This window comes from Aegilops tauschii, chromosome 5 (assembly GCF_002575655.3).
Source record: "Aegilops tauschii subsp. strangulata cultivar AL8/78 chromosome 5, Aet v6.0, whole genome shotgun sequence".
Lineage (NCBI taxonomy): Eukaryota > Viridiplantae > Streptophyta > Magnoliopsida > Poales > Poaceae > Aegilops > Aegilops tauschii.
The window spans coordinates 308,727,252-308,742,068 of record NC_053039.3 but is presented as its reverse complement, the minus strand read 5'-3'; positions in this window follow the sequence as shown (position 1 = coordinate 308,742,068).

The following is a 14,817-nucleotide window of genomic DNA, read 5'->3' as shown; positions in this document are numbered from 1 at the left end:
TGTATGTGATACAATCAGAAAGGATTAGTCGATCCTAAGGATGCTAAAAGGTATGCTAGCTCCAGCGATCCTTCCATGGACTAGAGCAAGCATCTCGGAGTCAGAATATACACTTTGATGGAGTGATCAAAGGTTTTAGGTTATACAAAGTTTGTTAGAAACTTGTATTTACAATAAAGTGAGTGGGAGCACTACAACATTTCTGATAGGTATATGTGAATGACATATTGTTGATCCGAAATGATGTAAAAATTTCTGGAAAGCATAAACGGTTGTTTGAAAGGAGTTTTTCAAAGGAAGACCTGGATAAAGCTGCTTTCATATTGGGCATCAAGATCTATAGAGACAGATCAAGACGCCTGATGATACTTTCAAAGAACGCACACCTTGACATGATTTTGAAAGAGTTCAAAATAGATCAGCAAAGAAGGAGTTCTTGGCTGTGTTACAAAGTGTGAGTATTGAGTAAGACTCAAGACCTGACCACAGCAGAAGAGAGAGAAAGGACGAAGGTCGTCCCCTATGCTTTAGACGTAGGCTCTACAGTATGCTATGCTGTGTACCACACATGAAGTGTGCCTTGCCATGAGTTGGTCGAGGGGTACAATAGTGATCCGGGAATGGATCACATGACAGCGGTCGAACTTATCCTTAGTACCTAGTGGACTAAGGAATTTTCTCGATTATGGAGGTGAAAGGGAATTCGTCGTAAAGGGTTACGTCGATGCGAACTTTGACACTAATCCGGATGACTCTGAGTAGTAAACCGGATTCGTATAGTAGAGCAATTATTTGAAATGGCTCCAAATAGCGCGTGCTAGCATCCACAAGATGACATAGATATTCGTAAAGCACACACGGATCTGAAAGGTTCAGACCCGTTGACTAATAACCTCTCTCACAAGCATAACATGATCAAACCAGAACTCATTGAGTGTTAATCACATAGTGATGTGAACTAGATTGTTGACTCTAGTAAACTCTTTGGATGTTGGTCACATGGTGATGTGACCTGTGAGTGTTAAAACACATGGTGATGTGAACTAGATTATTGACTCTAGTGCAAGTGGGAGACTATTGGAAATATGCCCTAGAGGCAATAATAAATTGGTTATTATTATATTTCCTTGTTCATGATAATCGTTTATTATCCATGCTAGAATTGTATTGATAGGAAACTCAGATACATGTGTGGATACATAGACAACACCATGTCCCTAGTAAGGCTCTAGTTGACTAGCTCGTTGATCAATAGATGGTTACGGTTTCCTGACCATGGACATTGGATGTCATTGATAACGGGATCACATCATTAGGAGAATGATGTGATGGACAAGACCCAATCCTAAGCCTAGCACAAGATCGTGTAGTTCGTTTGCTAAGAGCTTTTCTAATGTCAAGTATCATTTCCTTAGACCATGAGATTGTGCAACTCCCGGATACCGTAGGAATGCTTTGGGTGTACCAAACGTCACAACGTAACTGGGTGGCTATAAAGGTGCACTACAGGTATCTCCGAAAGTGTCTGTTGGGTTGGCACGAATCGAGACTGGGATTTGTCACTCCGTGTAAACGGAGAGGTATCTCTGGGCCCACTCGGTAGGACATCATCATAATGTGCACAATGTGACCAAGGAGTTGATCACGGGATGATGTGTTACGGAACGAGTAAAGAGACTTGCCGGTAACGAGATTGAACAAGGTATAGGGATACCGACGATCGAATCTCGGGCAAGTAACATATCGATAGACAAAGGGAATTGTATACGGGATTGATTGAATCCTCGACATCGTGGTTCATCCGATGAGATCATCGAGGAGCATGTGGGAGCCAACATGGGTATCCAGATCCCGCTGTTGGTTATTGACCGGAGAGTCGTCTCGGTCATGTCTGCATGTCTCCCGAACCCGTAGGGTCTACACACTTAAGGTTCGGTGACGCTAGGGTTGTAGAGATATTAGTATGCGGTAACCCGAAAGTTGTTCGGAGTCCCGGATGAGATCCCGGACGTCACGAGGAGTTCCGGAATGGTCCGGAGGTAAAGATTTATATATGGGAAGTCTTATTTTGGTCGCCGGAAAAGTTTCGCACTTTATCGGTATTGTACCGGGAGTGCCGAAAGGGGTCTGGGGGTCCACCAGCCCCGGGGGGGCACATGGGCTGTAGGGGGTGCGCCTTGGCCTATATGGGCCAAGGGAACCAGCCCCAAGAGGCCCATGAGCCAAGAGATAAGATAAACGGAGAGTCCTAAAGGGGGAAGGCACCTCCGAGGTGCCTTGGGGAGGAAGGACTCCTCCCTGGCCGCACCCTTCCTTGGAGGAAGGGCCAAGGCTGCGCCCCCCCCCCTCTCCCTTGGCCCTATATATAGTGGGGGGAAGGGAGGGCAGCAATATCTAAGCCCTGGCGCCTCCCTCTCCCTCCCGTGACACCTCTTCCTCCCCGCTTGTGCTTGGCGAAGCCCTGCCGGGATCCCGCTACTTCCACCACCACTCCGTCGTGCTGCTGGATCTCCATCAACCTCTCCTTCCCCCTTGCTGGATCAAGAAGGAGGAGACGTCGCTGCTCCGTACGTGTGTTGAACGCGGAGGTGCCGTCCGTTCGGCGCTAGGATCATCGGTGATTTGGATCACGACGAGTACGACTCCATCAACCCCGTTCTCTTGAACGCTTCCGCTCGCGATCTACAAGGGTATGTAGATGCACTCCTTCCCTCTCGTTGCTAGATTACTCCATAGATTGATCTTGGTGATGCGTAGAAAATTTTGAATTTCTGCTACGTTCCCCAACACCAAAACCCGACCCGATAGCTTAACGGTGTTCCGTTACGGTGGATGCCACGTGTCGGTCACCCTTGACGAAAGCACTTCTGTGACGCGTGATTTATCATCATGGAAGTGGACACTTCCGTGATGATAATTTTAGTAATGTCATGGAACACTTCTACGACAGCACAGGTATGACTATCTTGATTCTGTCATAAAATCGTCATGGATGTACATGCATGACAAAAAACGCGACCTACTGTGACAAACACGTATCATCACGGAAGTGTATTTTTTTAGTGCATGCAAATCATAACACATGGGCAAGATGACTGAAAGGCCTCGTTTTCAGTAAGATGGAACAAGAAAGCAACTTGTTGGAAGTAATACATTTTGATGTGCGCAGTCCAATGAGTGCTGAGGCATGCAGTGGATATCATTATGTTCTTACTTCACAGATGATTTGAGTAGATGCTGAGTATATTTACTTGATGAAACACCAGTCTGAATTATTGAAAGGTTCAAGTAATTTTAGAGTGAAGTTGAAGATCGTCGTGACAAGAGGATAAAATGTCTGTGATATGATCATAGAGATGAATATCTGAGTTACGAGTTTGGCACACAATTAAGACATTGTGGAAATTGTTTCGCAACTAATACCGCCTGGAACACCATAGTGTGATGGTGTGTCCGAACATCATAACTGCACCCTATTGGATATGGTGCATACCATGATGTCTCTTATCGAATAACCACTATCGTTTATGGGCTAGGCATTAGAGACAACCACATTCACTTTAAATAGGGCACCACGCAATTCCGTTGAGACGACACCGTATGAACTATGGTTTAGAGAAACCTAAGCTGTCGTTTCTTAAAAGTTTGGGGCTACGACGCTTATGTGAAAAAGTTTCAGGCTGATAAGCTCGAACCCAAAGCGGATAAATGCATCTTCATAGAATACCCAAAACAGTTGGGTATACCTCCTATTTCAGATCTGGAAGCAAAAGTGATTGTTTCTAGAAACGGGTCCTTTCTCGAGGAAAAGTTTCTCTCGAAAGAATTGAGTGGGAGGATGGTGGAGACTTGATGGGGTTATTGAACCGTCACTTCAACTAGTGTGTAGCAGGGCAAAAGAAGTTGTTCCTGTGGCACCTACACCAATTGAAGTGGAAGCTTATGATAGTGATCATGAAACTTCAGATCAAGTCACTACCAAACCTCGTAGGACGACAAGGATGCGTACTACTTCAGAGTGGTACGTAATCCTGTCTTGGAAGTCATGTTGCTAGACAACAATGAACCTACGAGCTATGGAGAAGCGATGGTGGGCCCAGATTCCGACGAATGGCTCGAGGCCATAAAATCCGAGAGAGAATCCATGTATAAAAAACAAATTATAGACTTTGGAAGAACTACTTGATGGTCGTAAGGCTGTTGGGTGCAGATGGATTTTAAAAAGGAAGACGGACAATGATGGTAAGTGTCACCATTAAGAAAGCTCGACTTGTCGTTAAGATGTTTTCCGACAAGTTCAAAAGTTGACTGTGATGAGACTTTCTCACTCGTAGCGATACTAAGAGTCTGTTGGAATTATATTAGCAGTTACTGCATTATTTATGAAATCTTGTAGATAGGATGTCAAAACATTGTTTCCTCGACGATTTTCTTGAGGAAAGGTTGTATGTGATACAACCAGAAGGTTTTGTCAATCCTGAAATATGCTGACAAGTATGCAAAGCTCCAGCAATCCTTCTAAGGACTGGAGTAAGCATCTCAGAGATGGAATGTACGCTTTGATGAGATGATCAAAGGTTTTGGGTTTTTACAAAGTTTATGAGAAACTTGTATTTCCAAAGAAGTGAGTGGGAGCACTATAGAATTTTTGATGAGTATATGTTGTTAACATATTGTTGATCAGAATTGATGTAGAATTTCTAGAAAGCATACAGGGTTATTTGAAAAGTGTTTTTCAATGGAAAACCTAGATTAAGCTACTTGAACATTGAGCATCAAGATCTATAAGGATAGATCAAAAATGCTTAATAGTACTTTCAAATGAATACATACCGTGACAAGATTTTGAAGGAATTCAAAATAGATCAGCAAAGAAGGAGTTCTTGGCTGCGTTACAAGGTGTGAGTATTGAGTAAGATTCAAGACCTGACCACGGCAGAAGAGAGAGAAAGGACGAAGGTCGTCCCCTATGCTTTAGACGTAGGCTCTACAGTACGCTATGCTGTGTACCGCACCTGAAGTGTGCCTTGCCATGAGTTAGTCAAGGGGTACAATAGTGATCCAGGAATGGATCACATGACAGCGTTCGAACTTATCCTTAGTAACTAGTGGACTAAGGAATTTTCTCGATTATGGAGGTGGTAAAAGAGTTCGTCGTAAAGGGTTACGTCGATGCAAACTATGACACTAATCCGGATGACTCTGAGTAGTAAACCGGATTCGTATAGTGGAGCAGTTATTTGGAATAGCTCCAAGTAGCGTGTGGTAGCTGCATCTACAAGATGACATAGAGATTTGTAAAGCACACACGGATCTGAAAGGTTCAGACCCGTTGACTAATAACCTCTCTCACAAGCGAGATATGAACAAACCCCATGGGTGTTGGATTCATTACAATTACATAGTGATGTGAACTAGATTATTGACTCTAGTGCAAGTGGGAGACTGTTGGAAATATGCCCTAGAGGCAATAATAAAATGGTTATTATTGTATTTCCTAGTTCATGATAATTGTCTATTGTTCATGCTATAATTGTATTAACTGGAAACCGTAATACATGTGTGAAAACATAGACCACAACATGTCCCTAGTAAGCCTCTAGTTTACTAGCTCGTTGATCAATAGATGGTTATGGTTTCCTGACCATGGACATTGGATGTCATTGATAACGGGATCACATCATTAGGAGAATGATGTGATGGACAAGACCCAATCCTAAGCATAGCACAAGATCGTGTAGTTCGTTTGCTAAGAGCTTTTCTAATGTCAAGTATCATTTCCTTAGACCATGAGATTTTGCAACTCCCGGATACCGTAGGAATGCTTTGGGTGTACCAAACGTCACAACGTAACTGGGTGGCTATAAAGGTGCATTACAGGTATCTCCGAAAGTGTCTGTTGGGTTGGCACGAATCGAGACTGGGATTTGTCACTCCGTATGACGGAGAGGTATCTCTAGGCCCACTCGGTAATGCATCATCATAATGAGCTCAATGTGACTAAGGAGTTAGCCACAGGATCGTGCGTTACGGAACGAGTAAAGAGACTTGCCGGTAACGAGATTGAACGAGGTATTGGGATACCGACGATCGAATCTCGGGCAAGTAACATACCAATAGACAAAGGGAATTGTATACGGGATTGATTGAATCCCCGACATCGTGGTTCATCCGATGAGATCATCGTGGAACATGTGGGAGCCAATATGGGTATCCAGATCCCGCTATTGGTTATTGGCCGGAGAGGTGTCTCGGTCATGTCTGCATGGTTCCCGAACCCGTAGGGTCTACACACTTAAGGTTCGGTGACGCTAGAGTTGTTATGGGAAATAGTATGTGGTTACTGAAGGTTGTTCGGAGTCCCGGATGAGATCCCGGACGAGACGAGGAACTCCGGAGTGGTCCGGAGGTGAAGATCGATATATTGGACGAAGGGTATTGGAGTCCAGAATTGTTCTGGGAGCACCGGGTGACGACCAGCGTGACCGAAAGGTGTTTCGGAGGCCCCGGCAAGCGTTGGGGGGCCTTATGGGCCAAGGGGAGGGGGCACCAGCCCACTAAGGGGCTGTGCGCCCCTCCCAACCCCTCTCACGTAACGTGGAGAGGTGGGGGCGCCTCCCCTAGGGCAGCCACCCCTCCCGGCTTGGGGGGCAAGTTTCCCAGGGGTGGGGGCGCCCAAACCCATCTAGGGTTTCCACTGTGGCCGCCGCCCCTCCCCTAGGGAACCCTAGGGCGCCTCCTCCACCCCCTTCCCCCTATATATAGTGAGGGAGAGAGAGGGCAGCCGGACGACATCCCTGGCGCAGCCCCTCTCCTCCTCCAACTCCTCCTCCTCCTCCGTAGTGCTTAGCGAAGCTCTGCCGGAGAACCACGGCTCCATCGCCACCACGCCGTCGTGTTGCTGGAGTTCTCCCTCAACTTCTCCTCTCCCCTTGCTGGATCAAGAAGGAGGAGACGTCCCCGGGCTGTACGTGTGTTGAACGCGGAGGCGCCGTCCGTTCGGCGCTAGATCGGATCTTCCGCGATTTGAATCGCCGCGAGTACGACTCCATCAACCGCGTTCTTGTAACGCTTCCGCTTAGCGATCTTCAAGGGTATGAAGATGCACTCCCTCTTTCTCGTTGCTAGCATCTCCTAGATTGATCTTGGTGACACGTAGGAAAATTTTGAATTATTGCTACGTTCCCCAACACTCACCCGTAGCGATGCTTAAGTCCATCCGAATCATGTTAGCAATTGCCGCATTTTATGATTATGAAATTTGGCAAATGAATGTCAAAACTGCATTCCTTAATGGATATCTTATAGAAGAGTTGTATATGATGCAACCAGAAGGTTTTGTCGATCCAAAAGGTGCTAACAAAGTGTGCAAGCTCCAGCGATCCATTTATGGACTGGTGCAAGCATCTCGGAGTTGGAATATACGCTTTGATAGTGTGGTCAAAGCATATGGCTTTATACAGACTTTTGGAGAAGCCTGTATTTACAAGAAAGTGAGTGGGAGCTCTGTAGCATTTTTGATATTATATGTAGATGACATATTCTTGATCGGAAATGATACTGAATTTCTGAATAGCATAAAAGGATACTTGAATAAGAATTTTTCAATGAAAGACCTCGGTGAAGCTGCTTATATATTAGGCATCAAGATCTATAGAGATAGATCAAGACACTTAATTGGACTTTCACAAAGCACATAGCCTGATAAAGTTTTGAAGAAGTTCAAAATGGATCAAGCAAAGAAAGGGTTCTTGCCTGTGTTACAAGGTGTGAAGTTGAGTCAGACTCAATGCCCAGCCACTGTAGAAGATAGAGAGAAAATGAAAGTCATTCCCTATGCTTCAGCCATAGGTTCTATCATGTATGCAATGTTGTGTACCAGACCTGATGTGTGCCTTGCTATTAGTTTAGCATGGAGGTACCAAAGTAATCCAGGAGTGGATAACTGGACAGCGGTCAAGAACATCCTGAAATACCTGAAAAGGACTAAGGATATGTTTCTCATTTATGGAGGTGATAAAGAGCTCGTCGTAAATGGTTACGTCGATGCAAGCTTTGACACTGATCCGGATGACTCTAAGTCACAAACCGGATACGTATTTATATTGAATGGTGGAGCAGTCAGTTGGTGCAGTTCTAAATAGAGCGTCGTGGCGGGATCTACGTGTGAAGCATAGTACATAGCTGCTTCGGAAGCAGCAAATGAAGGACTCTGGATGAAGGAGTTCATATCCGATCTAGGTGTCATACCTAATGCATCGGGTCCAATGAAAATCTTTTGTGACAATACTGGTGCAATTGCCTTGGCAAAGGAATCCAGATTTCACAAGAGAACCAAGCACATCAAGAGACGCTTCAATTCCATCCGTGATCAAGTCAAGGAGGGAGACATAGAGATTTGGAAGATACATACGGATATGAATGTTGCAGACCCGTTGACTAAGCCTCTCTCACGAGCAAAACATGATCAACACCAAGACTCCATGGGTGTTAGAATCATTACAATGTAATCTAGATTATTGACTCTAATGCAAGTGGGAGACTGAAGGAAATATGCCCTAGAGGCAATAACAAAGTTGTTATTTATATTTCCTTATATCATGATAAATGTTTATTATTCATGCTAGAATTGTATTAACCGGAAATTTAGTACATGTGTGAATACATAGACAAACAGAGTGTCCCTAGTATGCCTCTACTTGACTAGCTCGTTAATCAAAGATGGTTAAGTTTCCTAGCCATAGACATGTATTGTCATTTGATGAACGGGATCACATCATTAGAGAATGATGTGATGGACAAGACCCATCCGTTAGCTTAGCACTATGATCGTTTAGTTTATTGCTATTGCTTTCTTCATGACTTATACATGTTCCTATGACTATGAAATTATGCAACTCCCGAATACCAGAGGAACACTTAGTGTGCTATCAAATGTCACAACGTAACTGGGTGATTATAAATATGCTCTACAGGTGTCTCCGATGGTGTTTATTGAGTTGGCACAGACCAAGATTAGGATTTGTCACTCCGAGTGTCGGAGAGGTATCTCTGAGCCCTCTCGGTAATGCTCATCACTATAATCCTTGCAAGCAATGTGACTAATGAGTTAGTTGCGGAGTGATGCATTACGGAATGAATAAAGAGACTTGCCGGTAACGAGATTGAACTAGGTATGATGATACCAACGATCTAATCTCGGGCAAGTAACATACCGTTGACAAAAGGAACAACGTATGTTGTTATGCGGTTTGACCGATAAAGATCTTCGTAGCATATGTAGGAGCCAATATGAGCATCCAGGTTCCACTATTGGTTATTGACCGGAGATGTGTCTCGGTCATGTCTACATAGTTCTCGAACCCGTAGGGTCCGCACGCTTAACGTTCGATGACGATTCGTATTATGAGTTTATGTGATTTGATGTACCGAAGGTCGTTCGGAGTCCCGGATGAGATCACGGACATGACGAGGAGTCTCGAAATGGCCGAGACATAAATATTCATATATTGGAAGGCTACATTCGGACACCGGAATGGCTCGGGCCGTTTCGGATAAGTTTCGGAGTATCGGGGGTTACCGGAACCCCCCCCCCCCCCCCCGGGAAGTTATTGGGCCTCATGGGCCTAGTGGTGGAAGAGAGGAGGCAGGCCAAGGTGTGGCGCGCGCCCCTCTAGCCCAAACCGAATTGGACTAGGACTAGGGGGCCGCCCCCCCCCCCTTTCCTTCTCTTCTTCCTCTCCATCCTTCTTCTCCTACTTGGACTAGGAAAGGGGGAAACCTACTCCTACTAGGAGTAGGAATCCCCCCTTGGGCGCGCCCCTTGTGGCCGGCCCTCCTCCTCCTCCCCTCCTTTATATACGGGGGAGGGGGCACCCCATAGACACACAAGTTGATCTTTAGCCGTGTGTGGTGCCCCCCTCCACAGTTTTCCACCTCGGTCATATTGTCGTAGTGCTTAGGCGAAGCCCTGCATCGGTAACTTCATCATCACCGTCACCACGCCGTCGTGCTGACGAAACTCTCCCTCGGCCTCAACTGGATCAAGAGTTCGAGGGACGTCACCGAGCTGAACATGTGCAGATCGCGGAGGTGCCGTGTGTTCGGTACTTGATCGGTTGGATCACAAAGACGTTTGACTACATCAACCACGTTACTAAACGCTTCCGCTTTCGGTCTACGAGGGTACGTGGACACACTCTCCCCGCTCGTTGCTTTGCTTCTCCTAGATAGATCTTGCGTGATCGTAGGAATTTTTTTTGAAATACTACGTTCCCCAACACCGCGCCCCGCGAGAACTGATCGCCACTGGTGCACCAGGTCACGATGCCCGGCGAGGCCAAAGGACGAAGGCTCATGGGGAACGCACACGCCCGTTGGCTCACCACGAGCGTCGCGCGAGGATTAAGGCGCCAAAGGCTGGGGCCCCAAGGCTTTGGCGAGGTGTGTTTGTGGGCGGACCCAGACATACACACCGCACCCAGCCCCGCTCGCGGGATGCGCAGGGAAGAGCGACGAGCAGCTACCGCTCTCCGAAAGCAAGGTTTCAAAAAAAGTAAACGCTGCAAGGAGAAAAATTCTCATCCCCTTCAAATAAAGATGCGAGAACTTCGAAATTGATTCTAAACGGTGGCAAACCAACTACAGAAAGTAAGCAAAAGAACAGCCGCGTCCGCCACCTACACTAGTCTTCTGGTCTTCCCGCCAGCGCGGAGCATGGGGCTTCCACTAAGACGTGGGTGGGAGCCCCCGTGAGGCTCGAGGGCAGCACTCAGGAGACTCCAGGGCGTGTACAACCCCACTCATTATTACGTGAGAGTGTCACGAGCAGAGACTTGAGAGGTGCATGGTGCTAGCCCATTACGGGTAGAACTTCCGGAGGTGCTGGATGTTCCAGGCATTCTGGATGGGGACCCCGTCCTGCGTCTCCAGGCGCACGGCGCCAGGCCTGGAGACACGGGCGATCCTAAATGGGCCCTCCCACATAGGCGAGAGCTTGTGAAGCCCCTCCCTGGAGAGTACCCACCTCGGGATGAGGTCACCCACCTCGAGGGTCCTGGAGCGGATGTTGCGGCAGTGATACCACCACAGCGCCTGCTGGTACCTTGCGGCACGGAGCGAGGCTTGGCGGCGGGCCTCCTCCGCGAGCATGAGGTCTATCCCCCGTGAGGCGTCCTGGCGTGCCTCTTCAAATGCCAAGACCCTCGGGGAGCGATGTTTGACCTCGCGTGGGAGGACCACCTCAGCCTCATAGACGAGGAAGAACGGGGTCTCGCCGGTGGGCTTAGTCACAGTGGTGCGGATGGACCACGGAACGGACTGAAGCTCACCGAGCCAACCCCTGCCGCAGGCCTCGAGTTTATTCTTGAAGCTCCTCGTCTTCAGGCCCCTCAGGACCTCTGCGTTGGCGCGTTCAGCTTGGCCGTTACTCCATGGGTGCGCCACTGAAGCATAGCATATCTGCATTCCAAGGTTAGCACAATATATTTTGAAGAGATTGCTGGTGAACTGAGAGCCATTGTCAGTGATGATATGGTTAGGGACCCCAAAGCGGCTCATGAGGCCCTTGATGGACTTGACGGCCGAGCCAGCGGGGATGGTGTGCACGGGCTCCACCTTCGCCCACTTAGTGAATTTGTCGATGGCGACGTAGAGGTAGTGGTAGCCCCTGGCTGCTCGGGGAAATGGGCCCAGGATATCCAGCCCCCACCGTGAATGGCCATGAGAGCGGGATGGTTTGGAGGCCGTGAGCGGGCTGGTGGATCTGTTTGGCATGGAACTGACAGGCCTCACAGGATCGCACCAGCTCGGTGGCATCATTGAGCGCCGTGGGCTAGTAGAACCCGCTGCGGAATGCCTTGCCCACGAGGGTGCGCGATGAAGAATGGTGCCCGCAATCCCCGCCATGGATGTCAGCCAGCAACTCGCGCCCTTGCTCCTTGGAGACGCATTGCAGCGAGACGTCGTTGGGGCGCCTTCGGTAGAGCTCACCGTACTGCAAGAAGTAAGCGATGGCCTTACGAGCCACGCGTTCTGCATCTTCCTCCTTCTCCGTCAGGGTGCCCTGGAGCAGGTATACCTTGAGCTCCTCGATCCAGCACCCCTCATGAGGTTCGAGCGCCAGGAGCAAGCGGGCTCCTGAGGTCGGACCGCAGGCTGGGGCGCCTGCGGAGGGGGCCAGGGGGCTCCTCCCGAAGCAGCGTTGGGCCTGCTGCGGGGGGGAGGGGGGCTGCCGATGGCTTGAAGAGCCGCTCCTCGAAGACACCGGGCTTCTGGGCTTGCATCCGGACGCCCTCTTGGCTATGTCGTCCGCCCCTTTGTTCGTGCCACGCGGGACATGCTGCAATTCCAAGCCCAAGAATCATTTTTCAATCGTGCGTACCTCTTCTAGGTATGCCTCCATGTGCTCATCCTTAGGCTTGTATTCCTTGTTGGAGAAGTTGACGAGGAGCTGAGAATCGCCCTTGATGGTGAGACGCTTGACCCCCAGGGCCGCCGCGGCCCTGAGACCAGCGATCAAGCCCTCATACTCCGCGGTGTTGTTGGAGACCTTCTCACCATGCTGAAAGCAGAGCTGCACGGCGTAGTATAGCTTGTCCTGGGTCGGCGAGATGAGCACGGCTCCGGGCCCTGCGCCATGTCATGCGAATGCGCTGTCGAAGTACATGACCCATCCGTCGGGCGCCTCGTCCCCGGGCACGAGGGACCGATCTTCGCTCATCCCTCGGTCAGGAGCGTCTGTCCATTCCGCCACGAAGTCGGCGAGGGCCACGCCCTTGATGACCCTGGTGGTGCTGAACTCCAGCTGGAACGCCTGCAGTTTGATGTTCCACTTGGTGACCCTCCCCGCCGCGTTGGGGCTCCGGAGCACCTTCTCCAGGGGGTACGCAGAGACGACCTTGATGGGGTGGCCTTGGAAGTAGTGGCGCGGTTTCCTGGAGGCGAGCAGGAGCTTCTACGACATGGGGTAGCACGCCCGTGCGTCGCGCAGCACCATGCTGACGAAGTACACGGGGTGCTCGACGAGGGAAGGGGCGTTGATGGCGTCCTGCTCCACTTGGGATGAGGGAGCCTCGGGAGCCTTACCGTCCGGTGGGGTAGTCGAGGCCTCAACGGCGCCATCCTGAGGTGGCAATGGCACGACTGCGCGTGGGGCGCTACGCCGCACACCCTCACCTGCGCGCTCTTCCCGGACCGCCATGAGCGCTACGCTGGCCGAGTGGGGTGTGGTGGCCAGGTAAAGCACCAGGGGCTCAAGAGGACGAGGCGCCACCATCACCGGTGGGCTGGTGAGGTACCTCTTAAGGTCTTGAAAGGCCGCCTCAGCCACCGGAGTCCATTCAAACGGGCCCTTCTTTTTCATCAGCTTGAAGAACGGGAGGGCGCGCTCGCCGAGCTTGGAGATGAAACGCCCCAACAAAGTTACGCAGCCTGCGAGTTTCTGCATCTCCTTGAGGGTGTGCGGCGGGCTCATCCTTTCTATCGCCTTGATCTTCTCGGGGTTGGCCTCGACCCCCCTGTGTGACACCAGGAAGCCCAACAGCTTGTCAGACAGGACACCGAACATGCATTTCTCTGGGTTGAGCCGCAGGTTCACTTTACGCAGATTGATGAACGTTTCTTCCAAGTCTCCAATCAAGGTCCTCGCCTCCCGCGACTTGACCACTATGTCATCGACGTACGCCTCAGCGTTCCTCTCGAGCTGCCGACCCAGGGCAATGTGCATCAACCGCTGGAAGGTCAAGCCGGCATTTCGCAACCCAAAGGGCATGCATGTGTAGCAGTAGACCCCGCACGGGATGAGGAAAGCCGTCTTCTCGACGTCATGCACCGCCATCTTGATCTGATGGTAGCCCGAGAAGGCGTCCAGAAAGCACAGCAGGTCGCACCCGGCGGTGAAATCGACGATTTGGTCGATGTGCTGAAGAGGGAATGGGTCCTGAGGACAAGCCTTGTTGAGACTCGTGAAGTCGACGCACATGCGCTCCTTTCCGCCTTTCTTGGTGAAAATGACCGGGTTAGCCAGCCAATCCGGGTGCCGCACTTCCCAAATGACACCGGCTTCCTGCAGCTTGCGGGTCTCCTGAATGATGAACGACTGCTTCTCTGGGGCCTGCCGCCTCACTTTCTGCTTCACTGGGCGCGCACTGGGGCACACCATTAAGTTCTGTTCGATCACATCCCTCGGGACACCGACCAGGTCCGTTGGCTCCCATGCAAACACATCCTTGTTCGCACGGAGGAAACTGACCAGCGCCTCTTCCTGATCTGGAGGGAGGCCAGCTCCTATAGTGAAGGTGGGGCTTGATCCCCCGTCGTCAACGGGCACCTCCTTCATCTCGGCCCGATCTTTGAGAGAATAGTTGCTTCTTCTTTGCGGGTGTGGCCTCTGGGATCCCTGGAGCGTCCTTCGTGTCTGGCCGCGCGGCCGCGACGGCCTTGAAAGCGAGCTTGAGGGCCAAGAGCGCATCCTTGGTGTCTCCCACCACAGTGAGGATGCCGCTACTCCCAGGCATCTTGATGACGTTGTAGCCGGGGTGCGTTGCGGCCATGAACTTGGCAAGGGCCGGATACCCTAGGATGGCGTTGTACGGGAGGCCGATGCGGGCGATGTCAAAGTCGATGAGCTCAGTGCGGTAGTTGTTGCGGGTGTCGAAGGTGACAGGGAGGCGGACCTGTCCCAGGGGAGCGGTGGAGCCATCGACCATCCCTGAGAAGGGCTTGGTGGGGCAAGCTGGTCGTAAGGCACTTGGAGCAGGTCGAAGGCTTCCACGGAGAGGACGTTGAGGCCAGCGCCGCCGTCGATGAGGGTCCTGG